Source organism: Carica papaya, chromosome 3 (assembly GCF_054855325.1).
Source record: "Carica papaya isolate Zhongbai chromosome 3, ASM5485532v1, whole genome shotgun sequence".
NCBI classification, from domain to species: Eukaryota; Viridiplantae; Streptophyta; class Magnoliopsida; order Brassicales; family Caricaceae; genus Carica; species Carica papaya.
Window position 1 is genome coordinate 28,776,975 of NC_142311.1, and position 27,496 is coordinate 28,804,470.

The window sequence follows — 27,496 nt, forward strand, 5'->3', positions numbered from 1 at the left end:
AAGAAATACATATACCTCTTCTCCTTGCCTCCCCCCTCCCATCATTTGTTTCGCTGTACGCGCACACCTCACCTCTGCTTCTAGTTCTAATATCAAGCGAAATGCTCTAGCGTCTCAAGTCATGCCCATATGAACAGATCGCCTGCCGCACCTCTGTTTTCGCTGTTCTACAATGTAAGATACTCATAATAACATTCTTATCACGTGATGGGCTTTAATTGAAAGCACAAAAATTATTAAGCAAAATGCCCTGGCGCCGTGACTCACGTTTGCGAATGAATCAGCGGACCGTCGCTCCGGTCTCACGTAACATTTAATTTCCCATCCGTAAAACGATAGGTGCAATGCGAGAACTTCCCAGGAAGTCACCCATATTAGTACTACTCTCACCCAAGCACGCTTAACTGCGAAGTTCTGATGGGATTCGTTGAATTAGTGTTGGTATTATTGCACATGTTCCAGTTCGCGCAGCAAATACATATATCCCTTCTCCTTCCTTCCCCATATTGTCATTTGTTTCGTTGTGCGCGCACACCTCACCTCTGCTTGTAGTTCTAATATCAAAAGAAATTCCCCGAGGTGTCGACTCATGCCCATATGAACGGATCGCCCGTCGCACCTCTATTTTTGTTGTTCTACTATGTAAGATACTCGTAATAATATTCTTATCACGTGATGGGTTTTAATTGAATGCACAAAAAATATTAAGCAAAATATCCCGATGCCAAGTGCAACGTTTAACACCCTATATGTAAAAAAAATGGTGCAACACGAGGACTTCCCAGGAAGTCACTCATCGTAGTGCTACTCTCGCCCAAAAATGCTTAACTGTGGAGTTCTGATGGAATTCGGTGAATTAGTGCCGATATGATCGCACCTATTCCGTTTCGCGCTGCAAATACATATACCCCTTCTCCTTCCCTTCCCCTTGCTATCATTTTTTTTGCTGTGCGCGCACCTCGCACCTCTTCTTCTAATTTTAATATCAAGCGAAATGCCCCGGCAGCTCGTCTCATGCCCAGATGAACGGACTACCCACCGTACCTCATTTTTAGTTGTTCTATTAAATAAGATGCTCGTAATAACAATCTTATAACGTGGTGGACTGTAAATTAATGCACGAAAAATGTTAAGCAAAATGCCCTCACACTGTGACTCATGTTTGCAAATGAACTAACGGACTGTGGTTCTGGTCGCGCGTAACGTTTATTGCCTCGTATGGAAAAAGAAGGGTGCAACACGATGACTTTCCAAGAGGTCAACTTATTGCCTCTGTGCAAAAGAATAGGTGTAACATGAGGACTTTCTAAGAGGTCAACAATCCTAGTACTACTCTCAGCAAAGGACACTTAATCGTAGAGTTCTTATTGGATTCGGTGCATTAGTGCTGGTCTGATCGCACCCGTCCCATTCTGCGCTACAAATGCATGTGCCCCTTCTCCTTCCCTTCCCCCTCCCATTATTTGTTTCACTGTACGCGCACACCTCACCTCTGCTTCTAGTTCTAATATCAAGTAAAATGCCCCGGCGCCTCGACTCATGCCCATATAAATTGATCGCCCGCCGCACTTCTATTTTCGTTGTTCTACTATGTAAGATACTCGTAATAACACTCTTATCACGTGATGGGATTTAATTGAATGCATGAAAAATATTAAGCAAAATGCTTTGATGTCGCGACTCACATTTACGAATGAACCAACAGACCGTGGTTCTTATCGCGCGTAACGTTTATTTCCTTGTTTGCACAAAAATAGGTGCAACACAAGGACTTTCCAAGAGGTCGACCATTTTAGTACTACTCTCACCCAAGGACACTTAATTGCAGAATTCTTATGGGATTCGGTGCATTAGTGCTGGTATTATCACAGCCGTCCCATTTGCACTAAAAGTGCATGTGCCCCTTCTCCTTCCCTCCCCCCTCCGTCATTTATTTTGCTGTGCGCGCACACCTCACCTCTACTTCTAGTTCTAATATCAAGCAAAATGCCCTAGCACCTCGACTCATGCCCATATAAATGGATCGCCCACCGCACCTCTGTTTTGGTTGTTCTATTATGTAAGATACTCGTGATAACATTCTTATCATGTGATGGGCTTTAATAGAATGCACAAAAAATATTAAGCAAAATACCCCGGCGCCGTGACTCACGTTTGCAAATGAACTAGCGGATCGTCGCTTCGGGCTTGTGAAAAATTTAACGCCCCGTCTATAAAAAAAAGGGTGCAACACGAGAACTTCCCAGGAAGTCACCCATCCTAGTACTACTCTCGCCCAAAAACACTTAGCTGCGGAGTTTTGATGAGATCTTGTGAATTAGTGCTGGTATGATCATACTCGTTCCATTTCGCACTGCAAATAAATATACCCCTTCTTTTTCCCTCTCTCCTCTCGTCATTTTTCTCACTATACGGACAACCCCACCTTTGTTTCTAATTCTAATATCAAGAAAAATGCTCAAGTAGCTCGACTCGCGCCTAGATAAATAGATTGTCTGCGACACCTTGTTTTTTTCTATTTTGCTATCTAAGCTGCTCGTAATGACACTCTTATCACGTGGTGGACCATAAATGAATGCACGAAAAATATGAATCAAAATGCCATGGCACCAAGACTCACGTCGGCAAATGAACCGGTAGACCGCATCTCCAGTGGCGCGTAATGTTTAACGCTCTATCCGAAAGAAGATGGGTACAACACGAGGATTTAATGGGATTCCAAGGACACTTAACTGCAGAGTTCTTATGGGATTTAGTGCATTAGTGCTGGACTGATCGTGCCCGTCGCATTCCCCGCTACAAATGCATGTGCCATTTCGACTTCCTGCCCCCCTTTGATCATTTGTATTACTGTACACGCACATCTCACCTCTATTTCTAGTTTTAATATCAAACAAAATGCCCTAGCGCCTTGACTCACGCCCAGATGAATGGGTTGCCCGCCGCACATCTATTTTCATTGTTCTACTCTGTGAGATACTCGTAATAACACTCTTATCATGTGGTGGGTTATAATTGAATGCACGAATAATATTAAGCAAAATGCTCTGGCGTCGTGACTCACGTTTGCAAACGAATCGACGGACTGTCGCTCCGGTCCCGCGTAACATTTAACGCCCTTTCTGCGAAAAGAAGGGTGCAACACGAGGACTTTCCAAGAGGTCACCCATCCTAGTACTACTCCTGCTCAAGCACGCTTAACTGCAGAGTTTTGATGAGATCCAGTGAATTAGTGCTGGTATGATCAAACATATTCTAATTCGTGCTTTAAATATATATATCCCTTCTCCTTCCCTCCCCCCTCTTGTCATTTATTTCGCTGTGCACACACACTGCACATTTGTTTCTAGTTCTAATATCAAGCAAAATGTGCCGGTGCCTCGACTCATGCCCGTATGAACGAATCGTCCACCGCATCTTTGTTTTCGTTGTTCTATTATGTAAGATATTCATAACAACACTCTTATTACGTGATGGGTTTTAATTGAATACACAAAAAAATTTAATCAAAATGCCCTGACGCCATGACTCACGTTTGCGAATGAATCGGTGAAACAAATGATGGGAAAGGGGGGGGGGGGAAGGAGAAGGGGCACATGCAGTTGTAGCGCCGAAATGGGATGGGTGCGATTAGACCAACACTAATACACTGAATTCCATAAGAACTATGCAGTTAATTGTCCTTTGGTGAGAGTAGTACTAACATGGCTGATCTCTTGGAAAGTCCTCGTGTTACACCTTTTTCTTTTTTGCACACGAGATAATAAACGTTACGCGCGACTGGAACTATGGTCCGCTGGTTTATTTGCAAATGTGAGTCAAGGCACCGGAGTATTTTACTTGATATTAGAACGAGAAGTAGAGGTGCAGTACGCACAAGGAAACAAATGACAGGAGGGGGAGGGAAGTAGAAGGAGTGTATGTATTTGCAACGCGTAATAAAATTGGTGCAATCGTACCAATACTAATGCACCGGATCTCATCAGAACTCCACAGTTAAGTGTGTTTGGGTGAGAGTAGTAATAGGATGGGTGGCCACCTGGGAAGTTCTCGTGTTTCACCCATTTTTTTGCAGATGGGGCGTTCGACGCTACGCGCGACTTGAACTATGGTCCGCTGGTTTATTCGCACATGTGAGTCAAGGCACTGGGGCATTTTACTTGATATTAAAACGAGAAAAAGAGGTGCAGTGTACACGCACAAGGAAACAAATGACCAGAGAGGGAGGGAAGTAGAAGGAGTGTATGTATTTGCAACGCGTAATGAAATGGCTGCGATCGTACTAGCACTAATGCACCGGATCTCATTAGAACTCCACAGTTAAGTGTGTTTGGGCGAGAGTAGTACTAGGTTGGGTGGCCTCCTGAGAAGTTCTCGTGTTTCACCTATTTTTTTGCAGATGAGGTGTTCGATGTTACGCGCAACTGGAACTATGGTCCGCTGGTTTATTCACAAATGTTAATCAAAGCACCGGGGCATTTTACTTGATATTAGAATGAGAAGCAGAGGTGCAGTGTGCACGCACAAGGAAAACAATGACGGGAGGGGGGGGGAAAGAGAAGGAGTGTAAGTATTTACAGTGGGTAATGAAACGGGTGCGATCATACCAACACCTATGCACTGGATCCCATCAAAACTACGCAGTTAAGAGTGCTTGGGCGAGAGCAGTACTAGGATGGGTGACCACCTAGGAGTTCTCGTGTTGCACGTATTTTTTTGCAGATGTCCCATTTGAGGTTTTACGCGACTGGAACTATGATCCGCTGTTTTATTCATAAATTTGAATAAAGGCGTCGGGACATTTTACTTGATATTAGAACGAGAAGTACAGGTGCAATGTGCATGCAGAAGGAAACAAATAACAAGATGGGGGAGGGAAGAAGAAGGATGTAATTGCATCGTGGAATGAAATGGGTGCGATCATACAAGCACTAATGCACCAGATTTGATCAAAACTCCGCAGTTAACTGTGCTTGAGCGAGAGTAGTACTAGGATGGGTGACCTCCTAGGAAGTCCTTGTGTCACACCTGTTTTTTTGTAGATGGAGCATTCGACGTTATGCGCGACTAGAACTATAGTCTACTGGTTTATTCGCAAATACGAATCAAGGCATCAGGGCATTTTACTTGATATTAGAATGAGAAGCAGAGGTGCAGTGTGCACGTGCAAGGAAACAAATGATGAGAGGGAGGAGGGAAGGAGGAGTGTATGTATTTATAACCCAGAATGAAACAGTTGCGATCATACCAACACTAATGCATCGGATCCGATCAGAACTCTGCAATTAAGAGTTCATGAGTGAGAGTAGTACTAGGATGGGTGAGCTCCTGGGAAATCCCCTTGTTGCACCAATTTATTTACAGATAGGGCATTCGACGTTGTGCGTGACTGGAACTATGGTCCGCTGGTTTATTCGCAAATGTAAGTTAAGGCGCTAGGGCATTTTACTTGATATTAGAAGGAGAAACAGAGGTGCAGTATGCACGCACAAGGAAACAAATGACGGGAAGGGGAGGGAGGAGAAGGATTGTATCTATATGCAGTGCGTGATGAAACTAGTGCAATCATAGCAGCGTTAATGCACCGAATCCCATCAGAACTCCACAGTTAAGTGTGTTTGGGTGAGAGTAGTACTAGGATCGGTGACCTCTTGGGAAGTCCTCCTGTTGCACCCATTTTTTTACATATGTGGCGTTCGATGTTACGCGCGACTGGAACTATGATCTGCTGATTTATTCGCAAATGTGACTCAAGGCACCGGGGCATTTTACTTGATATTAGAACGCGAAGCAGAGGTGCAGTATGCACGCACAAGGAAATAAATAACGCAAAGGGGGAGGGAAGGAAAAGAAGTGTTTCTATTTGCAGCGCAAAATGAAATGGGTGCGATCATACCTGCACTAATGCACCTGATCCCATCAGAACTACACAGTTAAGTGTGCTTGGGCGAGAGTAGTACTAGGATGGGTGACCTCTTGGGAAGTCCTTGTGTTGCTCCCATTTTTTTGCAGATGGGGCATTCAACGTTACGCGCGATTGGAACTATGGTCCGCTGGTCGTAAATGTGAGTCAAGTTCTGGGGCATTTTACTTGATATTAGAAGGAGAAGCAAAGGTGCAGTGTACACGCACAAGAAAACAAATGACGGGATAATGGAGGGAAGGAGAATGAGTGTATATATTTGTAGCGCAGAATGAAATTGGTGTGATCATATCAGCGCTTATGCACCGGATCCTAAGAGAACATCGTAGTTAAGTGTGCTTCAGCTAGAGTAGTACTAGGATAGGTGACCTCCTTGGAAGTTCTTGTGTTGCACCCATTTCTTTGTAGATGGGGCATTCGACATTATGAGCGACTGGAATTATGGTCCGTTGGTTTATTCGCAAATATGAGTCAAGGCGTCGAGAAATTTTACTTGATATTAGAACGATAAATAAAGGTGCAGTATGCACGCACAAAGAAACAAATGACGGGAGGTGGGAGGGAAGGAGAAGGAGTGTATGTATTTACAATGCAGAATGAAATGGGTGTGATCATACCAGCACTAATGCACCAGATCCTATCAGAACTCCGCAGTTAATTGTGTTTGGGTGAGAGCAGTACTAAGAGTGGTGACCTCCTAGGAAATCCTCGTGTTGCACCCATTTTTTTGCAGATGGGGCGTTAGACGTTACGCGCAACCAAAACTATGGTCCGCTAGTTTATTCACAAATGTGAGTCAAGGCACTGGGGCATTTTACTTGATATTAGAACGAGAAGCAGAGGTGCAGTATGCAGGCACAAGGAAACAAATGACGGGAGGGGGGAGGAAAGGAGAAGGAGTGTATGTATTTGTAGCGTGAAATGAAACGGGTGCGATCATACTAGCACTAATGTACCGGATCCCATCAGAACCCCGTAGTTAAGTGTGCTTGGGCGAGCGTAGTACTAGGATGGGTGACCTCTTTAGAAATTCTCGTGTTGCACCCATCTTTTTACGAACAGGGCGTTAAACGTTACGTGCGACCGGAGTTATAGTTCGCTTGTTCATTGGTCGGCGTGAGTTGTCGCATCGGAGCATTTTGCTTACTTTTTTCTGCGCGCTCATTTATAATCCACCACGTGATAAGAGAGTCATTATGAGCATCTTACATAGTAGAACAATGAACAAAAAAAGGTATGGCGGGTGGTCCTTTAATCTGGGCATGAGTCGAGGCACCGGGGCATTTTACTTGATATTAGAACTAGAAACAGAGATGCAGTGTGCGCGCACAACGAAAATAATGATGGGAGAGGAGAGGAAAAGAGAAGGGGGTATATGTATTTGCAATGTGGAATAGAAAGGGTGCGATCATACCAGCACTAATGCACCGGATCCCATCGAACTATGTAGTTAAGCACGCTTGGGCGAGAGTAGTACTAGGATGGTAACCTCCTAAGAAGTCCTCGTGTTGCACTATCTTTTTGCAAATGGGGTGTAAAACAATACACATGATCGGAGCCACAATCCACTGGTGTGAGTCACGTCACTAGAAAATTTTGCTTACTATTTTTTCGTGCATTTATTTGCAGTCTACCACGTGATAAGAGTGTCATTACGGGCATCTTACATATTAAAATAAAAAAAAATGAGGTACGGCAGACGGTCCTTTCTTTTGGGCGTGAGTCGAGGCATCGGGGCATTTTGCTTGATATTGGAACTATAAACAGAGGAGTGGTGTGTGCGCACAGCGAAAAAAATGACGGGTGGTGGGAGGGAAGGAGAAGGGATATATGTATTTGCAGCGCAGAATAGAAGGGGATCAATCATACTAGCACTAATACACCAGATCCCATCGAACTTTGTAGTTAAGCGTGCTTGGGTGACAGTAGTACTAGGATGGGTGACCTCCTAGGAAGTCCTCATGTTGGACCCATCTTTTTACAGACGAGGCGTCAAACATTACGCACGATTGGAGCCACAGTCTGCCGGCATGAGTAGCAATGTTGAAACATTTTACTTAATATTTTATGTGCATTTATTTATAGTACACCACGTGATAAGAGTCTCATTACGAGAGTCTTACATAGTAGAACAATGAAAAAAGAGGCACAATGGGCCTCCGTTCTTCTGGGCGTGAGTCGAAGCAACATGGCATTTCGCTCTATATTAGAACTAGAAGCAGAGATGCGGTATGACCGCACAGCGAAATAAATGATGGGAGGGGGGAGGTAAGGAGAAGAGCTATATGTATTTGTAGAAGAGAATGGGACAGTTGCAATCATACAAACACTAATGCACAAGATCCCATCAGAACTCTGTGCTTGGGTGAGATTAGTTCTACGATGGGTGACCTCCTAGAAAGTCCTCATGTTGAACACGTCTTTTTGTAGACGTGATGTTAAACGTTAATTGCGATCGGAGCCACAGTCTGCTGGTGTGAGTCGAGAGTCTTGAAAATTTTGCTTAATATTTTTCGTGCATTCATTTATAGTCTACCACGTGATAAGAGTGTCATTATGAGTATTTTACATAGTATAAAAATGAAAAATGAGGTGTGGCAGGTGATCTGTTTATCTGGGCGTAAGTCGAGGCGTCGGGGTATTTCGCTTGATATTATAACTAGAAACAGAGGTGTGGTGTGTGCGCACAACAAAATAAATGATGGGGGGAGGAAGAGGGAGGGAAGGAGAAGGGGTATATGTACTTGTAGCATGGAATGGAATGGGTGCGATCATACCTGCACTAATGCACTGGATCCCATCGAATTTCGTAGTTGAGTGTGCTTGGGCGGAAGTAGTACTAAGATGGGTGACCTCCAAGAAAGTCCTCGTGTTCCACTTGTCTTTTTGCTAACAGGACGTTAAACATTATGCTCCATTAGAGCCATTGTCCCCCAGAGTGAGTCGCGACATCGAGACATTTTGCTTCATATTTTTTGTGCATTCATTTATAGTTCACCACGTGATAAGAGTATCATTACGAGCATCTTACATAGTAGAATAATGGAAAACGAGGTGCAGCGGGTAGTCCGTTCATCTGGGCTTGAGTCGAGGTGCTGAGCATTTTGCTCTATATTAGAACTATAAGCCGAGGTGTGGTGTTCGCGCATAACGAAACAAATAACAGAGGAGGAGGGAGGGAGAAGGGGTATATGTATTTGTAGCGCAAAATAGAAGAGGTGCGATCATGCTAGCACTAATGCACCAGATCCCATCAAACTCCGTAGTTGAGCATGCTTTGGTGAGAGTAGTACTAGGATGGGTGACCTTCTGGGAAGTCCTCGTGTTGCGCTTGTCTTTTTGTGGATGGGGTGTTAAACGTTATGCGCAATAGGAGGCATAGTCAACCGGCGTGAGTCGTGGCACCATAATATTTTGGTTAATATTTTTCGTGCATTCATTTATAGTCCACCACAAGATAAGAGTATCATTACGAGCATCTTATATAGTAGAACAACAAAAAATGAGGTACGACAGGCATTCCATTTATTTAGGCATGAGTCGAGACATTTCACTTGATATTAGAACTAGAAACAGAGGTGTAGTGTGCACGCACAGCGAAACAAATGACAGGAGAGGGGAGGGAAGGAGAACGGGTATACGTATTTGTAGCACGAAATGGAAGGGGTGCGATCATACCAACACTAATGCACCGGATCCTATCGAACTCCGCAGTTAAGCATGTTATGGTGAAAGCAGTACTAGAATGGGTGACCTCTTACGAAGTCCTCGTGTTCCACCCGTCTTTTTATGGACGGGGCGTTAAATGTTACGCGCGACCAGAGCCACAGTTCGCTAGTGTGAGTCACGGCGTTGGGACATTTTGCTTAATATTTTTCATGCATTTATTTATAGTCCATCACGAGATAAGAATGTCATTACGAGTATCTTACATAGTAGAACAACGAAAATAGAGTTGTGGCGGGCGGTCTATTCATCTGGGCATGAGCCGAGATACTTGGACATTTTGCTTGATATTAGAACTAGAAACATAGGTGCAGTGTGCGCGCACAATAAAATAAATGATGGGAGGAGAGAGGGAAGGAGAAGTGGTATATGTATTTGCAGCGTGGAATAGAAGGGGTGCGATCATACCAGCACTAATGCATCGGATCCCATCGAATTTTGTAGTTAAGCGTGTTTGGGCGAGAGTAGTACTAGGATGGGAGACCTCTTGGAAAGTCCTTTTATTGCAATCGTCTTTTTGCAGACGGGGCGTTAAACATTATGCGCCACGGGAGATACGGTCCACTAGTTCATTTGCCTACATGAGTTGCAGCATCAAGGCATTTTGCTTAGTATTTTTCGTGTATTCATTTATATTCCATTACAAGATAATAGTATTATTACGAGTATCTTACTTAGTAGAATAACAAAAATAGAGGTGCGGCGGGTGGTACGTTCATATGGGTGTTAGTCGAGGCCCTAGGGCATTTTGCTATATATTAAAACTAGAAGCAGAGGTGTGGTGTGCATGCATAGTAAAACAAATGATGGGAGGGGTGAGGGAAGGAGAAGGGGTATATGTATTTGCAACGCATAATGGAAGTGGTGCAATTATACCAGCACTAATTCACAAGATCCCATCAGAACTTTGCAGTTAAGTGTGCTTGGGCGAAAGTAGTACTTGGATGGGTGACCTCCTAGAAAGGCCTCTTGTTGTACCTGTCTTTTTGCAGACGAGGCAATAAACGTTATGCAGGACCGGATCCATGGTCTACAGGTTCATTAGCAAACGTGAGTCGTGGCACTAGGATATATTAGTTAATATTTTTTGTGCATTCATTTATAGTCCACCACGTGATAAGATTATTCTTACGAGTATCGTACAAAGTAGAACAACGAAAACAGAGGTGTAGCGAGTGATCCGTTCATCTGGGCGTGAGTCTAGCGCATCTTACATAGTAAGACAACTAAAATACAGGTGCGGCAGGTAGTTCATTCATCTAGGCATCAGTCGAGGCACCAGGGTATTTCAGCTGATATTATAACTAGAAATAGAGGTGCGGTGGGCACGCACAGGGAAACAAATGACAGGAGGGAAGAGGGATGGAGAAGGGGTATATGTATTTGAAGTGCATAATGAAACTGGTGCGACCATACCAGCACTAATACACCAGATCCCATTAGAACTCCACTGTTAGGGGTGCTTGGGTGAGAGTAGTAATAGTATTTGTGACCTCCTTGGAAGTCCTTGTATTGCACCTGTCTTTTTACAAACATAGCGTTAAACGTTACGCGCGATTGGGATCCGTGGTCTACCGGTTCATTCACCAGCATGAGTCGTGGTGCGAAGGCATTTTATTTAATATTTTTAGTGCATTCATTTATAGTCCACCACATGATAAGAGTACCATTACAAGCATCTTAATTAGTAGAACAACGAAAATAGAGGTACGACAGGCAGTCCGTTCATCTGAGCATCTGCCGAGAAATTTCGCTGGATATTAGAACCATAAGCAGAGGTGAGGTGCGTGCACAGCGAAACAAATGACGGGAGGGGAGAGGGAAGGAGAAGGGGCATATGTATTTGTGGCAAAAATAAAAAATGGTGTGATCATACCAGCACTAGTTCACCGGATCCCATCAAAACTCCAAAGTTAAGCGTGCTTGAGCGAGAGTAGTAATAGGATGGGTGACCTTCTGCGAAGTCCTCGTGTTGCACCCTTCTTTTTGTAGATGGGGCATTAAACATTATGCGGGATCGGAGCGACGGTCCGCCAGTTCATTCGCAAACATGAGTCATGGTGCCGAGGCATTTTGCTTAATATTTTTTGCCCATTTAACGAAAGTCCATCATGTGATGAGAGTGTCATTGCGAGCATCTTACATAGTTAAATAACAAAAAACATGGTGTAGTGGGCATTCCGTTCATATGGGCATGAGTCGAGGCACCGGGACATTTCGCTTGATATTAGAACTAGAAACAAAGGTGAGGTGCGCGCATAGCGAAATAAATGACAGGAGGGGGGAGTAAAGTAGAAGGGGTATACAAACTAAAATTGGTGTGATCATACCATAACTAATTCATTGGATCCCATTAAAACTCCACAGTTAAGCGTGCTTGGGCAGGAGTAGTACTAGGATGGGTGACCTCTTGGGAAGTCCTCGTGTTGCATCCTTCTTTTTGCAAACGGGGCATTAAACGCTACGGGGTATCGGAGCAACAGTCCGCCAGTTCATTAGCAAATAATAATCACGGCACCAAAGCATTTTGCTTAATTATTCGTGCATTCAATTATATCCCACCACGTGATAAGAGTGTTATTACGAGTATCTTACATAGTAGAACAATGAAAACAGAGGTGCGGTGGGCGATCCGTTCATCTGGGCATGGCCGAGGCATTTTTCTTGATATTAAAAGTAGAAACAGAGATGAGGTGTGCGTATACAGTGATATAAATGATCGGAGGGGGGAGGGAAGGCGAAGGGGCACATGCATTTGTAGTAGGGAATGGGACGGGCACGATAAGTCCAACACTAATGCACAGAATCCCATAAGAACTCTACAGTTAAGTGTCCTTTGAATCCCACTGAATCCTTGTATTGAACCTATCTTTTTTCAAATGGAGCATTAAGCATTATGCACGACCGGAGACGCAGTCCACTGGTTCATTCGCTTGCGTGAGTCTTAGCGCCATTCATTTATAGTCCACCACGTGATAAGAATGTCATCACGAGCAGGTTGCATAGTAGAATAATAAAAAACAAGGTACGGCGGACGATCCATTCATCTGGGCTTGAGTCGAGCTACCGGGGCATTTCGCTTGATATTAGAATTAGAAGCAGAGGTACGGGGTGTGCACATAGTAAAAAAAATGACGGAAGGGGGGAGGGAAGGAGAAGGGGTATATGTATTTGCAGTGCAAAATGGAATAGGTGCGATCATACCAACACTAATTCACCAAATTGCATCAGAAATCTGCAGTAAAGCATTTTTGGGCGAGAGTAGTACTAGAATGGGTGATTTCCTGGGAATTCCTCATTTTGCACCCTTCTTTTTACAGACGGAGTGTTAAATGTTGTGCGGGACCGGAGCAACGGTCCACTGGTTCATTCGCAAACGTGAGTCATAGCGCCGGGGCATTTTTGCTTAATATTTTTCGTGCATTCAATTAAAGCCCATCACGTGATAAGAGTGTTATTACGAGTATCTTACATAATAAAACAACGAAATAAAAGGTGCAGCGGGCATTTCGTTCATATGGGCATGAATCAAGGCACCGGGGCATTTTCCTTGATATTAGAAATAAAAGCAGAGGCGATGTGCGCGCAAAGAGAAATAAATGACAGGAGGGGAGAGAGAAATAGAAGGGGTATATGTATTTGTAGCGCAAACTCGAACGAGTGTGATCATACGAGCACTAGTTCATCGGATCCGATTAGAACTCCGCAGTCAAGCGTGCTTGGGTGAGAGTAGTACTGGATGGGTGACCTCCTAGGAAGTCTTCGTGTTGCACCCTTCTTTTTACAGATGGGGCGTTAAATGTTACGTGGGACTGGAGCGACGGTCCGTTGGTTCATTCGCAAACATGAGTCACGGCGTCGAGACATTTTACTTAATATTTTTTGTGCATTCAATTAAAATCCATCTCGTGATAAGAATGTCATAGTGAGCATCTTAAATAGAACAACGAAAAATAAGGTGCGACAAGCAATCCATTCATATGGGCATGAGTCGAGGCACCGATGCATTTCTCTTGATATTAGAACTAGAAGCAAAGGCGAGGTACTTGCATAGTGAAACAAATGATGGGAGGGGAATGGGAAGGAGAAGGCAAATATTTATGTGCAGTGCAAATAGAAAATGGTACAATCATACCAGCACTACTTCACCAGATCCCATTAGAACTCCGCAGCTAAGGGTGCTTGGGCGAGAGTAATACTAGGATGGGTGACCTCCTAGGAAGTTCTCGTCTTGAAACCTTCTTTTTGCAGACAGAGTGTTAAACGTTACGCAGGACCAGAGCGACGGTCAGCAAGTTCATTCACAAACGAAGTCACGGCACCGGGGCATTTTGCTTAATATTTTTTGTGCATTCAATTAAAATCGATAACGTGATGAGAGTGTCACTACGAGAATTTTAAATAGTAGAACAACGAAAAATGAGGCGCGGCTGGCGATTTGTTCATATGAGCATGAGTCGAGGCGCTGGGGCATTTCGGTTGATATTAGAACTAGAAGCAGAGGTGAGGTGCGTGCTCAGAGAAAAAAATGATGGGAGGGGACAGTGAAGGAGAAGGGGTATATGTATTTGCGGCGCAAACTAGAATGGGTGTGATCATACCAGCACTAGTTCACCGAATCCCATCAAAACTCAGTTAAGCGTGCTTAAGCGAGTGTAGTACTAGGATGGGTGACCTCTTCGAAAGTCTTCGTGTTGCACCCTTCATTTTACAAATGGGCCGTTAAATGTTACACGGGACCAGTGCAACGGTCCACCAGTTTAATTGCAAACGTGAGTCATGGAGCCGGGGCATTTTGCATAATATTTTTTGCGCATCCAATTAAAGCCCATCATGTGATCAGAGTGACATTTCGAGTATCTTAAATAGTAGAACAACGAAAAACAAGGTGCGACGGGTGATGCATTCATATGGGCATGAATCGAGGCACTGGGTATTTCTCTTAATATTAGAACTAGAAGCAGAGGTGAGGTGCGCGCTCAGAGAAACAAATGACGAGAGGGGAGAGTGAAGAAGAAGGGGTATATGTATTTGCGATGCAAACTAAAATGGGTGAGATCATACCAGTACTAGTTCACCGGATCCTTTCAAAACTCCGCAGTTAAGTGTGCTTGGGCGAGTGTAGTACTAGGATGGGTGACCTCCTAGGAAGTCTTCGTGTTGCACCTTTCATTTTGCAGACGGGGCATTAAACGTTATACGGGACCAGAGCGACGGTCCACCGGTTCAATCGTAAACGTGAGTAACGGAACCGGAGCATTTTGCTTAATATTTTTTACGCATCCAATTAAAGCCCATCACATGATCTGAGTGTCATTACAAGCATCTTAAATAGCATAACAATGAAAAATGAGGTGCGGTGGGTGATCCGTTCATATGGGCATGAGTCAAGGCACAAGGCCATTTCGCTTGATATTGGAACTAGAATCAGAGGTGAGGTACGCGCAAAGAGAAACAAATGACAGAAGGGGAGAGTGAAGGGGAAGGGGTATATCTATTTGAGGCACAAACTAGAAAAGGTGCTATCATACCAGCACTAGTTCACTGGATCCAATCAGAACTCTGCAGTTAAGCGTGCTTAAGCGAGACTAGTACTAGGATGGGTGACCTCCTAGGAAGTCTTCGTGTTGCACCCTTCTTTTTGTAGACGGGGTGTTAAACGTTACGCGGGACCAGAGCGATGGTTTGCCAGTTCATTCGCAAACGTGAGTCACGATATTGGTGCCTTTTGCTTAATATTTTTTACGCATTCAGCTAAAGTCAATCACGTAATGAGAGTGTCATTGCGAGTAGCTTAAATAGTCTAATAATAAAAAATGAGGTGTGGCGGGCGATCCCCTTCATATGGGAATGAGTCGAGGCGCTGAGGCATTTCACTTGATGTTATAACTAGAAGTATAGGTGAGGTGCGTGCACAAAGAAACAAATGACGGGAGGGGAGAGTGAAGGAGAAGGGGTATAGGTATTTGTGGCACATACTAGAACAGATCCGATGATACCAGCACTAGTTCACCTGATCCCATCAGAACTCCGGAGTTAAGTGTGCTTGGGTGAGAGTAGTCTAAGATAGGTAACCTCTTGGGAAGTACTCGTGTTGTACCCTTCTTTTTGCAGACAAGGCGTTAAACGTTACGCAGGACACGAGCAATGGTCTGCTAGTCATTCACAAATGTGAGTCACGGTGCCGGAGTATTTTACTTAATATTTTTTGCGCATTCAATTAAAGCCCATCACATGATAAGAGTATCATTACGAGTATCTTAAATAGTAGAACAATGAAAAACGAGTTGCGGCAGACGATCTATTCATATGGGCATATGACGAGGCACTAGGGCATTTCACTTGATATTAGAACTAGAAGTAGAGATGAGGTGCGCGCATAGCGAAACAAATAATGGGTGGGGAGAGGGAAGGAGAAGGAGCATATGTATTTGCAGCACAAACTAGAATGGGTGCAATCATACCAGCACTAGTTCACCAGATCCCATCGGAACTCCGCAATTAAGCATGCTCGAGCAAAAGTAGTACTAGGATTGATGACCTGCTGGGAAGTCCTTGTGTTGTACCATTATTTTTACAGACGAGGCGTTAAACATTATACGGGATTGGTGCGACAGTCTGCTGGTTCATTCGAAAACGTTAGTCATAGCGTCGGGGCATTTTGCTTAATTGTTTTACACATTCAATTAAAGCCCACCACGTAATAAGAGTATAATTGCGAGCATCTTAAATAGTAGAACAACAAAAAATGAGGTGCGGCGGGCAATCCGTTCATATGGGCATGAGTCAAAACTCTGGGGCATTTCGCTTGGTATTAGAACTATAAGCAGAGGTGAGGTGCGCGCACAATGAAACAAATGATGGGATGGGAGAGTGAAGGAGAAGGGATATATGTATTTGTGGCACAAACTTGAATGGGTGCGATCATACCAGCATTAGTTCACCGGATCCCATCAGAACTCCACAATTATGCGTGTTTGGGTGAGAGTTGTACAAGGATGGGTGATCTTCTGGGAAGTTCTTGTGTTGCACCCTTTTTTTTCCAGACGGGGAGTTAAACATTCAACGGGACCGGAGCGATGGTCTACCATTTCATTTGTAAATGTGAGTCACGGCACCGGGGTATTTTGCTTAATATTTTTCCAGTATTCAATTAAAGCCCATCACATGATAAGAGTATCATTGCGAGCATCTTAAGTAGCAGAACAACGAAAAATGAGATGTGGCGGGAGATCCGTTCATATGGGCATGAGTCGAGGTGTCAGAGCATTTCGCTTGATATTATAACTAGTAGAAGAGGTGAGGTGCTGGCACAGCATAATAAATAACGAGAGGGGAGAGTGAAGGAGAAGGGGCATATGTATTTGCGGCACAAATAAAAACGGTTGCGATCATACTAGCACTAGTTTACCGGATCCCATCAAAACTCCACAGTTAAAGGTGCTTGGGCAAGAGTAGTACTATGACTGGTGACCTCCTGGGAAGTCCTCGTGTTGCACCCTTCTTTTTGCAGACGAGGCCTTAAACGTTATATGTGACCGGAGCGAAGGTTCGCCGGTTCATTTGTAAACGTAAGTTACGGCACCAGGGCATTTTGCTTAATATTTTTTCAACATTCAATTAAAGCCCATCACGTGATAAGAGTATCCTTGCGAATACCTTAAAAAGTATAACAATAAAAAACGAGGTACAGCGGGCGATCCATTTGTATAGGCATGAGTCGAGGCATCAGGGCATTTCGGTTGATCTTAGAACTAAAAATAGAAGTGAGGTGCGCGCATTGCAAAATAAATGGCGGTAGGGGAAAGGAAAGGAGAATGGGCATATGTATTTGCGGCGCAAATAACAAAAGTTGCGATCATACTAGCAATAATTCACCGGATCCCATCAGAACTCCACAGTTAAGCGTGCTTGGGTGAAAGTAGTTCTAGGATGGGTGATCTCTTGGGAAGTTCTCGTGTTGCACCCTTCTTTTTGCAGACGGGGCATTAAACGTTACACGGGACAAGAGCGAAGGTCCACCTATTCATTTGCAAACGTGAGTCACGACACCGGGAAATTTTGCTTAATACTTTTTCAGCATTCAATTAAAGTCCATTACGTAATAAGAGTGTCATTGTGAGCATCTTAATAGTAGAACAACAAAAAATAAGGTGCGGAGGGCTATCCGTTCATATGGGCATGAGATTAGGCGCTGGGGCGTTTCGCTTGATATTAGAACTAGAAGCAGAGGTGAGGTGCACGCATAACAAAACAAATGACTAGAGGGGAGAGGGAAGGAGAAGGGGCATATGTATTTGAGGTGCAAATAAGAAAGGTTGCGATCATACCAACAATAATTTATCGGATCTATTCAGAACTCCGCAGTTATGCGTGCTTGGGCGAGAGTAGTATTAGGATGGTTGACCTCTTAGGAAGTCCTCATGTCGCACCCTTCTTTTTGCGAACGTTGCATTAAACATTACATGGGACCGGAGTGACGGTCTGCCAGTTCATTCGCAAATATGAGTCAAGGTGCTGGGGCATTTTGCTTAATATTTTTTGCTCATTCATTTAAAGTCCATCATGTGATGAGAGTGTCATTACGAGCATCTTACATAGTAAAAAAATAAAAAATGAGGTACAATGAGTGTTCTGTTCATATGGGCATGTGTCGAGCTGCCAGGGCATTTCATTTGATATTAGAACTAAAAAGAGAGGTGATGGGAGAGGAAAGGAGAAGGGGTATATGTATTTGCGGTGCAAACCAGAATTGGTGCGATCATACCAGCACTAGTTCACCGAATCCCATCAGAACTCCGCAGTTAAGTGTGTTTAGGCAAAAGTAGAACTAGGATGTGTGGTTCCTCAAAAGTCCTCATGTTGCACTCTTATTTTTACAGACGGAGCGTTAAACATTACGCGGGACCGGAGCGATGGTCTACCGGTTCATTTGCAAACGTGAGTCATGGCACCGGACCATTTTGCTTAATATTTTTCGTGCATTTAACTAAAGTCAATCACGTGATGAGAGTGTCATTGCAAGTAGCTTAAATAGTAGAACAATGAAAAATGAGGTGCGGCGGGAGATCCGTTCATATGGGTATGAGTCGAAGTGCCGGGGCATTCCGTTTGATATTAGAACTAGAATCAGAGGTGAGGTGCGCGCACAACAAAACAAATGACGGGAGGGGGATGGGAAGAAGAAGGTGAATATTTATTTTCGCCGCAAACAGAAAAGGGTGCGATCATACAAGCACTATTTCACTTGATCCCATTAGAACTCCGTAATTACACGTACTTTGGCACTATTTAATTTGATATTATAACTAGAATAAGAGGTGAGGTACGCGCACAACGAAACAAATGACGGAAGGGGAGAGGGAAGGAGAAGGGGTATATGTCTTTGTGGTGTAAATTAGATCAGTTGAGATCATACCAGCACTCGTTCACTGGATCCCATTAGAACTCCACAGTTAAGCGTGCTTGGGCAAGAGTAGTACTAGGATAAGTGACCTCCTTGGAAGTTCTCGTGTTGCACCCTTTTTTTTACAAACGGGGCATTAAACATTTTTTAGGACCGAATCGATGGTCTACCAGTTCATTTGCAAACATGAGTCACAGCGTCATGGCATTTTGCTTAATATTTTTTGCATATTCAATTAAAACCCATCACCTGATAAGAGTGTTCTTACGAGCATCTTAAATAGTAAAACAACAAAAAATGAGGTACCGCACAATCCGTTCATATAGGCATGAGTCAAGGCGTCAAGACATTTCGCTTGAAATTAGAATTTGATACAGAGGTGAGGTGCACGCACAGCGTAACAAATGATGGGAGGGGAGAGTGAAGGAGAAGGGGCATATGTATTTGTAGTGCAAACTAGAATGGGTGCGATCATACCAGCACTAGTTCACCGGATCCCATCGGAACTCCGCAGTTAAGCATGCTCGGGCGAGAGTAGTACTAGAATTGATGACATGCTGGGAAGTCCTCGTGTTGTACTATTATTTTTACAGATAGGGCATTAAACATTATGCAAGATCGGTGCGACGGTCTGCTGGTTCATTCAAAAACGTGAGTCACAGTGCCGGGGCATTTTGCTTAATATTTTTTTACGCATTTAATTAAAGTGTCTCACATAATAAGAGTGTAATTACGAGTATCTTAAATAATAGAACAACGAAAAATGAGGTGTGACAGACGATCTGTTCATATGGGCATGAGTCGAGGCACCGGGGCATTTCGCTCGATATTAAAACTAGAAGTAGAGGTGAGGTATGCGTACAGTGAAACAAATGACACGAGGGGAGAGGAAAGACGAAGAGCTATATGTATTTGCGGCGCAAACTAGAACATGTGCAATCACACCAACACTAGTTCCTTGGATCCAATCAGAATTCCGCAGTTAATTGTGTTTGTGTGAGAGTAGTACTAAGATGGGTAACCTCTTGGGAAGTTCTCATGTTGCACCCTTCTTTTTGCAGACGGGGCGTTTAACATTACGCAGGACTGAAGGGACGGTCCACCAGGTCATTCGCCGGCGTGAGTCTTGGCGCCATGGTATTTTGCTTAATATTTTTCGTGCATTCATTTATAGTCTACCACATGATAAGAGTGTCATTACGAGCAGCTTAGATAGTAGAATAAAAAAAATGAGGTACGGCGGATGGTCCATTCATCTGGACGCGAGTTGAGCCACCGGAGCATTTCGCTTGATATTAGAATTAGAAGCAGAGGTGAGATGCACACACAACGAAATAGATGACAAGAAGGAGAAGGGGTATATCTATTTGCAGTGCAAAATGGAACAAGTGCAATCATACCAACACTAATTCATCAGATCTCATCAAAACTCCGCAGTTAAGCATTTTTGGGCGAGAGTAGTACTAGCACGGGTGACCTCCTAGAAAGACCTCATGTTGCACCATTCTTTTTGTAGACGGGGCATTAAATGTTAGGCGGGACCAGAGCAACTATTCACCAGTTCATTCGTAAATGTGAGTCACGGTGGTAGGACATTTTGCTTAATATTTTTTGCACATTCAACTAAAGCCCATCACGTGATGAGAATGGCATTGGGAGTATCTTACATAGTAGAACAACGAGAAATAAGGTGTGACGGACGATCTGTTCATATGGGCATGAGTTGAGGTGCCGAAGTATTTCACTTGATATTAGAACTAGAAGCAGACGTGAGGTGTACATACAGCAAAACAAATGACGGGAAGGGAGAGGGAAGAAGAAGCAACATATGTAGTTGCAGCACAAACAAGAAAGGGTGCGATCATACCAACATTAGTTCTTTGGATCCCATCAGAACTTCGCAGTTATGCGTGCTCAGGCGAGAGTAGTATTAGGATTGGTGATCTACTGGGAAGTTCTCGTGTTGCACTATTCTTTTTACAGATGAGGCGTCAAACGTTATGCGGGACCGGAGCGATGGTCTGCCGGTTCATTCGCAAATGTGTGTCACGACGCCAGGGCATTTTGCTTAATATTTTTTGTGCATTCAACTAAAGCCCATCCCGTGATAAGAGTGTTATTATAAGTATCTTACGTAGTAGAATAATGAAAATAGAGGTGCGGCGGGCGATCCGTCTATATAGCCATGAGTCGAGGCACCGGAACAATTTGCTTGATATTAGAAGTAGAAGAATAGGTGAGGCGTGCCCATACAGTGAAACAAATGAGGGGAGGGGGGAGGGGTAGATGTATTTGTGACGTGAACTAGAACAGCTGTGATCACAACAGCACTAATTCACCGGATCCCATCAGAACTCCGCAGTTAAACGTTCTTTGGTGAGAGTAGTATTAGGATAGCTGACCTCCTGGGAAGTCCTCATGTTGCACCCTTTTTTTTACAGAAGGGGCGTTAAATGTTACGCGGGACCAGAGTGACAGTCTGCCGGTTCATTCGCAAACATAAGTCACGGCGTTGGGGCATTTTTCTTAATATTTTTTGTGGATTCAATTAAAGCCCATCACATGATAAGAGTGTTTTTACAAGTATCTTACATTCTAAAACAATGAAAACAGAGTTGCGGTGAGCAATCCGTTTATATGGGCACGAGTCGAGGCATCGGGGCATTTTTCTTGATATTAAAACTAGAAGCAGAGGTGAGGTGTGTGCGTACAACAAAACAAATGACGGGAGGAGTGAGGGAAGGAGAAGGGGCACATGTATTTGTAGTGTAGAATGGGACGGGTGCTATCAAACTAGCACTATTGCACTGAATCCCGTAAGAACTCTGCAGTTAAGTGTCCTTTGGTGAGAGTAGTTCTTAGATGGTTAACCTCTTGAAAAGTCTTCATGTTGCACTTGTCTCATTGCACACGAGGCAATAAACATTACGTGCGAAAGGAACAATAGTCTGTCAGTTCATTCGCAGATGTGAGTCACAGTGTTAGGCCATTTTGTTTAACACTTTTCGTGCATTCATTTATAATCCACTATGTTATAAGAGTCTCGTTACGAGCATTTTACATAGTAGAACAACGAAAAATGAGGTGCAGCGGGCAGTCATTTCATCTGGGCATGAGTCGAGCTGCTGGGGCATTTCGCTTGAAATTAGAATTAGAAGAAGAGGTACGGGGTGTGTGCACAATGAAAAAAATGATGGGAGGGGGGGATGGAAGGAGAAGGGGTACATGTTTTTGCAGCGAAATGAAATGGGTGCGATCATACCAGCATTAATTAATCGTATCCCATCAGAACTCTGCAGTTAAGCGTGCTTGGGTGAGAGTAGTATTAGGATGGGTGACCTCCTGGGAAGTCCTCATATTGTACCCTTCTTTTTGCAAATGAGGCGTTAAATGTTACGCGGGACCAGAGCGACAATCAACCGGTTCATTTGCAAATGTGAATCACGGCGCCAGGGCATTTTGTTTAATATTTTTCATGCATTCAATTAAAATCCATCACGTGATAAGAGTTTTATAACGAGTAATCCGTTTATATGGGCATGAGTCGAGGCGTCGGGGCATTTTTCTTGATATTAGAACTAGAAGCAGAGGTGAGGTGTGCGCGTACAGCAAAACAAATAACGGGAGGGGAGAGGGAAGGAGAAGGGGCACATGCATTTGTAGTGTAGAGTGGGACGTGTGCTATCAGACCAACACTATTGCTTTGAATCCCGTAAGAACTTTGTAGTTAAGTGTTATTTGGTGAGAGTAGTTCTAAGATGGTTGACCTCTTGGAAAGACCTCGTGTCGCACTTATTTCTTTACACACAAGGCAATAAACTTTATGCGCGAAAGGAACCACTGTCCGTCGGTTCATTCGCAATCGTTAGTCGCAGTGTTAGGGCATTTTGCTTAATATTTTTTGTGCATTCATTTATAGTCCACCACGTTATAAGAGTCTCATTACGAGCATCTTACATAGTAGAACAACAAAAAATGAGGTGCGGTGGGCAGTCATTTCATCTGGGTGTGAGTCGAGCTGTCAGGGCATTTTGCTTGAAATTAGAATTAGAAGAAGAGGTACGGGGTACGCGCACAACGAAAAAAATGATGAGAGGGGGGACGGAAGGAGAAGGGGTACATATATTTGTAGCACAAAATGGAACGGGTGCGATTATACCAGCATTAATTCATCGGATCCCATCAAAATTTCGTAGTTAAGTGTTTTTGGGTGAGAGTATTAGGATTGGTGACCTCTTACAAAGTCCTCGTGTTGCACCCTTCTTTTTGCAGACGTGGTGTTAAACGTTATGTGAGATCAAAGCGAAGGTCGATCGGTTCATTCGCAAACGTGAGTCACAGCGTCGGGGCATCTTGCTTAATATTTTTCTGGATTCAATTAAAGCCCATCATATGATAAGAGTGTTATTACGAGTATCTTACATAGTAGAACAAAGAAAATAGAGGTGCAGTAAGTGATCCGTTCATATGGGCATGAGTCGAGGCGTTGGGACATTTCACTTAATATTAGAACTAGAAGAAGAGGTGAGGTGTGCACGCACAACGAAACAAATGACGGGAGGGAGGAGGAAGGAGAAGGGATATATGTATTTGCAGCACGAAATGGAACTGATGTGATCATACAAGCACTAATTCACCAATCTCATCAGAACTACGCAGTTAAGTATTTTTATGCGAGAGTAGTACTAGGATGGGTGACCTCTTTGGAAGTCCTAGTGTTGTACCCTTCTTTTTGCAGACAGGGCATTAAACGTTACGTAGGACCAGAGCGATGGTCCACCGGTTCATTCACAAACGTGAGTCACGGTGCTAGGGCATTTTGCTTAATATTTTTTGTGGATTCAATTAAAGTCCATCACGTGATAGGAGTGTTATTATGAGTATCTTACAAAGTAGAATAACGAAAATAGAGGTACGGCGGGGGATTCGTTCATATGGGCATGAGTCAAGGCGCTGGGGCATTTCGCTTGATATTAGAACTAGAAGCAGAGGTGAGGTGTGTGCGTACAGCAAAACAAATGACAGGAGGTGAGAGGGAAGCAGAAAGAGTACATGCATTTGTAGCGCGGAATGTGACGGGTGCAATCAGACCAGCACTAATGCACTGAATCCCATAAGAACTCTACAGTTAAGTGTCATTTAGTGAGAGTAGTACTAAGATGGTTGACCTATTGGAAAGTCCTCTTGTTGCACCTATTTTTTTGCACACGAGGTAATAAGCATTACGCCAAACCGAAACCTTGGTCCGTCGATTCATTGGCAAACATGAGTGGCGGCGTCAAGGTATTTTGCTTAATATTTTTCGTGCATTCATTTATAGTCCACCACGTTATAAGAGTCTCATTACGAGCATCTTACATTGTAGAACAATGAAAAACAAGGTGCGACAAGCGGTCATTTCATCTGGGCAGGAGTCAAGTTACCGGGGCATTTCACTTTATATTAGAATTAGAGGTACGGGTTCGCGCAAAGCAAAAAAAATGATGGGAGGGAGGAGGGAAGCAGAAGAGGTATATGTATTTGCAGTGCGAAATGGAACGGATGCAATCTTACTAGCACTAATTCACCGGATCCCATTAGAACTCTATAGTTAAGCATTTTTGGGCAAGAGTAGTACTAGGATGGGTGATTTATTTGGAAGTCCTCATGTTGCACCCTTCTTTTTGCACATTGGGCGTTAAACGATAAGCGGGACCAGAGCGGCAGTCTGCCGGTTAATTCACAAATATGAGTTATGGCGACGGGACATTTTGCTTAATATTTTTTATGCATTTAATTAAAGTCCTTCACATGATAAGAGTGTTATTACTAGTATCTTATATAATAGAACAACGAAAAAAGAGGTTCGATGGGTGATCTTTTCATATGGGCAAGAGTCGAGACGTCAGGGTACTTTACTTGATATTAGAACTAGAAGAAGAGGTGCGGTGTGCGCGCATAGCAAAACAAATGACGGGAGGGGGGAGGGAAGGAGAAGGGGTATATGTATTTGCAGCGCGAATTGGAACGGGTGCAATCATACCAGCACTAATTCACCGGATCTCATCAGAACTCCGCAGTTAAGCGTGTTTTGGTGAGAGCAGTACTAGAATGGGTGACCTCCTTAGAAGTCCTCGTGTTGCACCCTTCTTTTTGCAGACGGGGCGTTAAACGTTATGCGGGACTGAAGCGACGGTCTGTCGGTTCATTCTTAAATGTGAGTCACAGCGCCGGGGCATTTTGCTTAATAGTTTTTGTGCATTCAATTAAAGCCCATCACGTGATAAGAGTGTTATTACGAGTATCTTATATAGTAGAACAATGAAAACATAGGTGCGGTGGGCGATCCGTTCATATGGGCATGAGTCTAGGTGCTGGAGCATTTCGCTTGATATTAGAACAAGAAGTAGAGGTGAGGTCTGCGCGTACAACAAAACAAACGACGAAAAGAGGGAAGGAAGAAGAAGGTGCACATGCATTTGTAGCGCGGAATGGGACAGGTGCAATTAGACCAGCTCTAATGCACTGAATCCCATAAAAATTCTGTAGTTAAGTGTCTTTTGGTGAGAGTAGTACTAAGATGGTTAACCTTTTGGAAAGTCGTCGTGTTGCACCTATTTTTTTGTACACGAGGCAATAAACGTTACGCACGATCGGAACTATGGTCCGTCGGTTCATTTGCAAACGTGAGTCGCCGCGTCAAGGCATTTTGCTTAATATTTTTTGTGCATTCATTGATAATCCACCACGTTATAAGAGTCTCATTACAAAGATCTTACATAACAGAACAATGAAAAATAAGGTGCGGCAGGCGGACCATTCATCTGAGCATGAGTCGAGCCACCGGGGCATTTTGTATGATAGTAGAATTAGAAGCAGACGTATGGGGGACACGCACATAAAAAAAATGATGATAGGGGGGAGTGAAAGAGAAGGGGTATATGTATTTGCAGCGCGAAATAGAATGGGTGTGATCATACCAGCATTATTTTATCGGATCCCATCAGAACTCCGCAGTTAAGCATTTTTGGGCGATAGTAGTACTAGGATGGGTGACCTCCTGGAAAGTCCTCGTGTTGCACCCTTCTTTTTGCAGACGGGGCCTAAACATTATACAGGACCGGAGCGACGGTTCGTTGGTTCATTCGCAAACGTGAGTCAAGGCACTGGGGCATTTTACTTAATATTTTTCGTGCATTCAATTAAAGCCCATCACGTAAGAGTGTTATTATGAGTATCTTACATAGTAGAATAATGAAAACAGAGGTGTGGCGAGCAATCTATTCATACGGGCATGAGTCGAGGTGCTAGGGCATTTCGTTTGATATTAGAACTAGAAGCAGAGGTAAGGTGTGCATGCACAACGAAACAAATGACGGGAGGGGGGAGGAAAGGAGAAGGGGTATATGCATTTGCAGCATGAAATGAAAAGGGTGCAATCATACCAGCACTAATTCACCAGATCCCATCAGAACTCCCCAGTTAAGCATGTTTGGCCAAGATTTATACTGTTATGGGTGACCTCATGAGAAGTTCTCGTGTTGCACCCTTCTTTTCTCAGACGGGGCGTTAAACATTATGCATGACTAGAGTGACGTCTACCGGTTCGTTCGCAAATGTGAGTCACGACGTCGGGGCATTTTGTTTAATATTTTTTGTGCCTTCAATTAAAGCCCATCACGTGATAAGAGTGTTATTACGAGTATTTTACACAGTAAAACAATGAAACAGAGATGCGGCGGGCGATCCGTTCATATGGGCATGAGTTGAAGCGTTGGGGCATTTTGCTTGATATTAAAACAAGAAAAAGAGGTGAGGTCTGCGCACACAGCAAAATAAATGAGGGGAGGGGGGAGGGAAGGAGAAGGGGCACATGCACTTGTAGTGCGAAATGGGACGGGTGCGATAATACCAGCTTTAATGCACCAAATCCCATAAGAACTCTGCAGTTAAGTGTCTTTGGGTGAAAATAGTATTAAGATGGTTGACCTCTTAGAAAGTCCTTGTGTTGCATCTATTTTTATGCAAAGGAGGAAATAAACGTTACGCGTGACCAGAACCACTATCTGTCAATTCATTCGCAAACGTGAGTCGTGGCGTCAGAGCATTTTGCTTAATATTTTTTGTGCACTCAATTAAAGCCCATCACGTGATAAGAGTGTCATTACAAGCATCTTACATAGTAGAACAATAAAAAATGAGGTATGGTGGGCAGTCCGTTCATCTAGGCGCGAGTCATGCTGCCGGGGCATTTTCCTTGATATTAGAATTAGAAGCAAAGGTGCAGAGTGTATGCACAACAAAAAAAATGATGGGAGGGGGGAGGGAAGGAGAAGGGGTATATCTATTTGCAGCGTGAAATAGAACGGGTGCGATAATACCAGCACTAATTCATCGAATCCCATCAAAACTCTGCAATTAAGTATTTTTGGGCGAGAGTAGTACTAGGATGGGTGACCTCC

At 43.7% G+C, this 27,496-nt stretch overlaps 21 pseudogenes; 20 read left to right on the top strand and 1 right to left on the bottom strand.

The window, feature by feature from the left end:
- Window positions 1-336: 336 nt before the first annotated feature.
- On the bottom strand, window positions 337-455 carry LOC148267795 (5S ribosomal RNA; annotated as a pseudogene).
- A 3,490-nt stretch (window positions 456-3,945) lies between these two features.
- Window positions 3,946-4,064, top strand: LOC148267796 (5S ribosomal RNA; annotated as a pseudogene).
- Window positions 4,065-4,269: 205 nt separating this feature from the next.
- Window positions 4,270-4,388, top strand: LOC148267797 (5S ribosomal RNA; annotated as a pseudogene).
- Window positions 4,389-4,593: 205 nt separating this feature from the next.
- On the top strand, window positions 4,594-4,711 carry LOC148267798 (5S ribosomal RNA; annotated as a pseudogene).
- Window positions 4,712-5,882: 1,171 nt separating this feature from the next.
- LOC148267799 (5S ribosomal RNA) lies at window positions 5,883-6,001 on the top strand (annotated as a pseudogene).
- A 525-nt stretch (window positions 6,002-6,526) lies between these two features.
- LOC148267800 (5S ribosomal RNA) lies at window positions 6,527-6,645 on the top strand (annotated as a pseudogene).
- Window positions 6,646-6,851: 206 nt separating this feature from the next.
- On the top strand, window positions 6,852-6,970 carry LOC148267801 (5S ribosomal RNA; annotated as a pseudogene).
- A 353-nt stretch (window positions 6,971-7,323) lies between these two features.
- On the top strand, window positions 7,324-7,440 carry LOC148267802 (5S ribosomal RNA; annotated as a pseudogene).
- A 338-nt stretch (window positions 7,441-7,778) lies between these two features.
- On the top strand, window positions 7,779-7,896 carry LOC148267803 (5S ribosomal RNA; annotated as a pseudogene).
- A 2,147-nt stretch (window positions 7,897-10,043) lies between these two features.
- LOC148267804 (5S ribosomal RNA) lies at window positions 10,044-10,161 on the top strand (annotated as a pseudogene).
- Window positions 10,162-11,511: 1,350 nt separating this feature from the next.
- On the top strand, window positions 11,512-11,630 carry LOC148267805 (5S ribosomal RNA; annotated as a pseudogene).
- Window positions 11,631-11,965: 335 nt separating this feature from the next.
- LOC148267806 (5S ribosomal RNA) lies at window positions 11,966-12,084 on the top strand (annotated as a pseudogene).
- Window positions 12,085-13,770: 1,686 nt separating this feature from the next.
- On the top strand, window positions 13,771-13,889 carry LOC148267807 (5S ribosomal RNA; annotated as a pseudogene).
- Window positions 13,890-14,699: 810 nt separating this feature from the next.
- Window positions 14,700-14,818, top strand: LOC148267808 (5S ribosomal RNA; annotated as a pseudogene).
- Window positions 14,819-16,565: 1,747 nt separating this feature from the next.
- On the top strand, window positions 16,566-16,684 carry LOC148267809 (5S ribosomal RNA; annotated as a pseudogene).
- Window positions 16,685-17,499: 815 nt separating this feature from the next.
- Window positions 17,500-17,618, top strand: LOC148267810 (5S ribosomal RNA; annotated as a pseudogene).
- Window positions 17,619-19,518: 1,900 nt separating this feature from the next.
- Window positions 19,519-19,637, top strand: LOC148267811 (5S ribosomal RNA; annotated as a pseudogene).
- A 2,666-nt stretch (window positions 19,638-22,303) lies between these two features.
- LOC148267812 (5S ribosomal RNA) lies at window positions 22,304-22,422 on the top strand (annotated as a pseudogene).
- Window positions 22,423-25,063: 2,641 nt separating this feature from the next.
- LOC148267813 (5S ribosomal RNA) lies at window positions 25,064-25,182 on the top strand (annotated as a pseudogene).
- Window positions 25,183-26,000: 818 nt separating this feature from the next.
- On the top strand, window positions 26,001-26,119 carry LOC148267814 (5S ribosomal RNA; annotated as a pseudogene).
- A 346-nt stretch (window positions 26,120-26,465) lies between these two features.
- LOC148267815 (5S ribosomal RNA) lies at window positions 26,466-26,584 on the top strand (annotated as a pseudogene).
- Window positions 26,585-27,496: the final 912 nt, after the last annotated feature.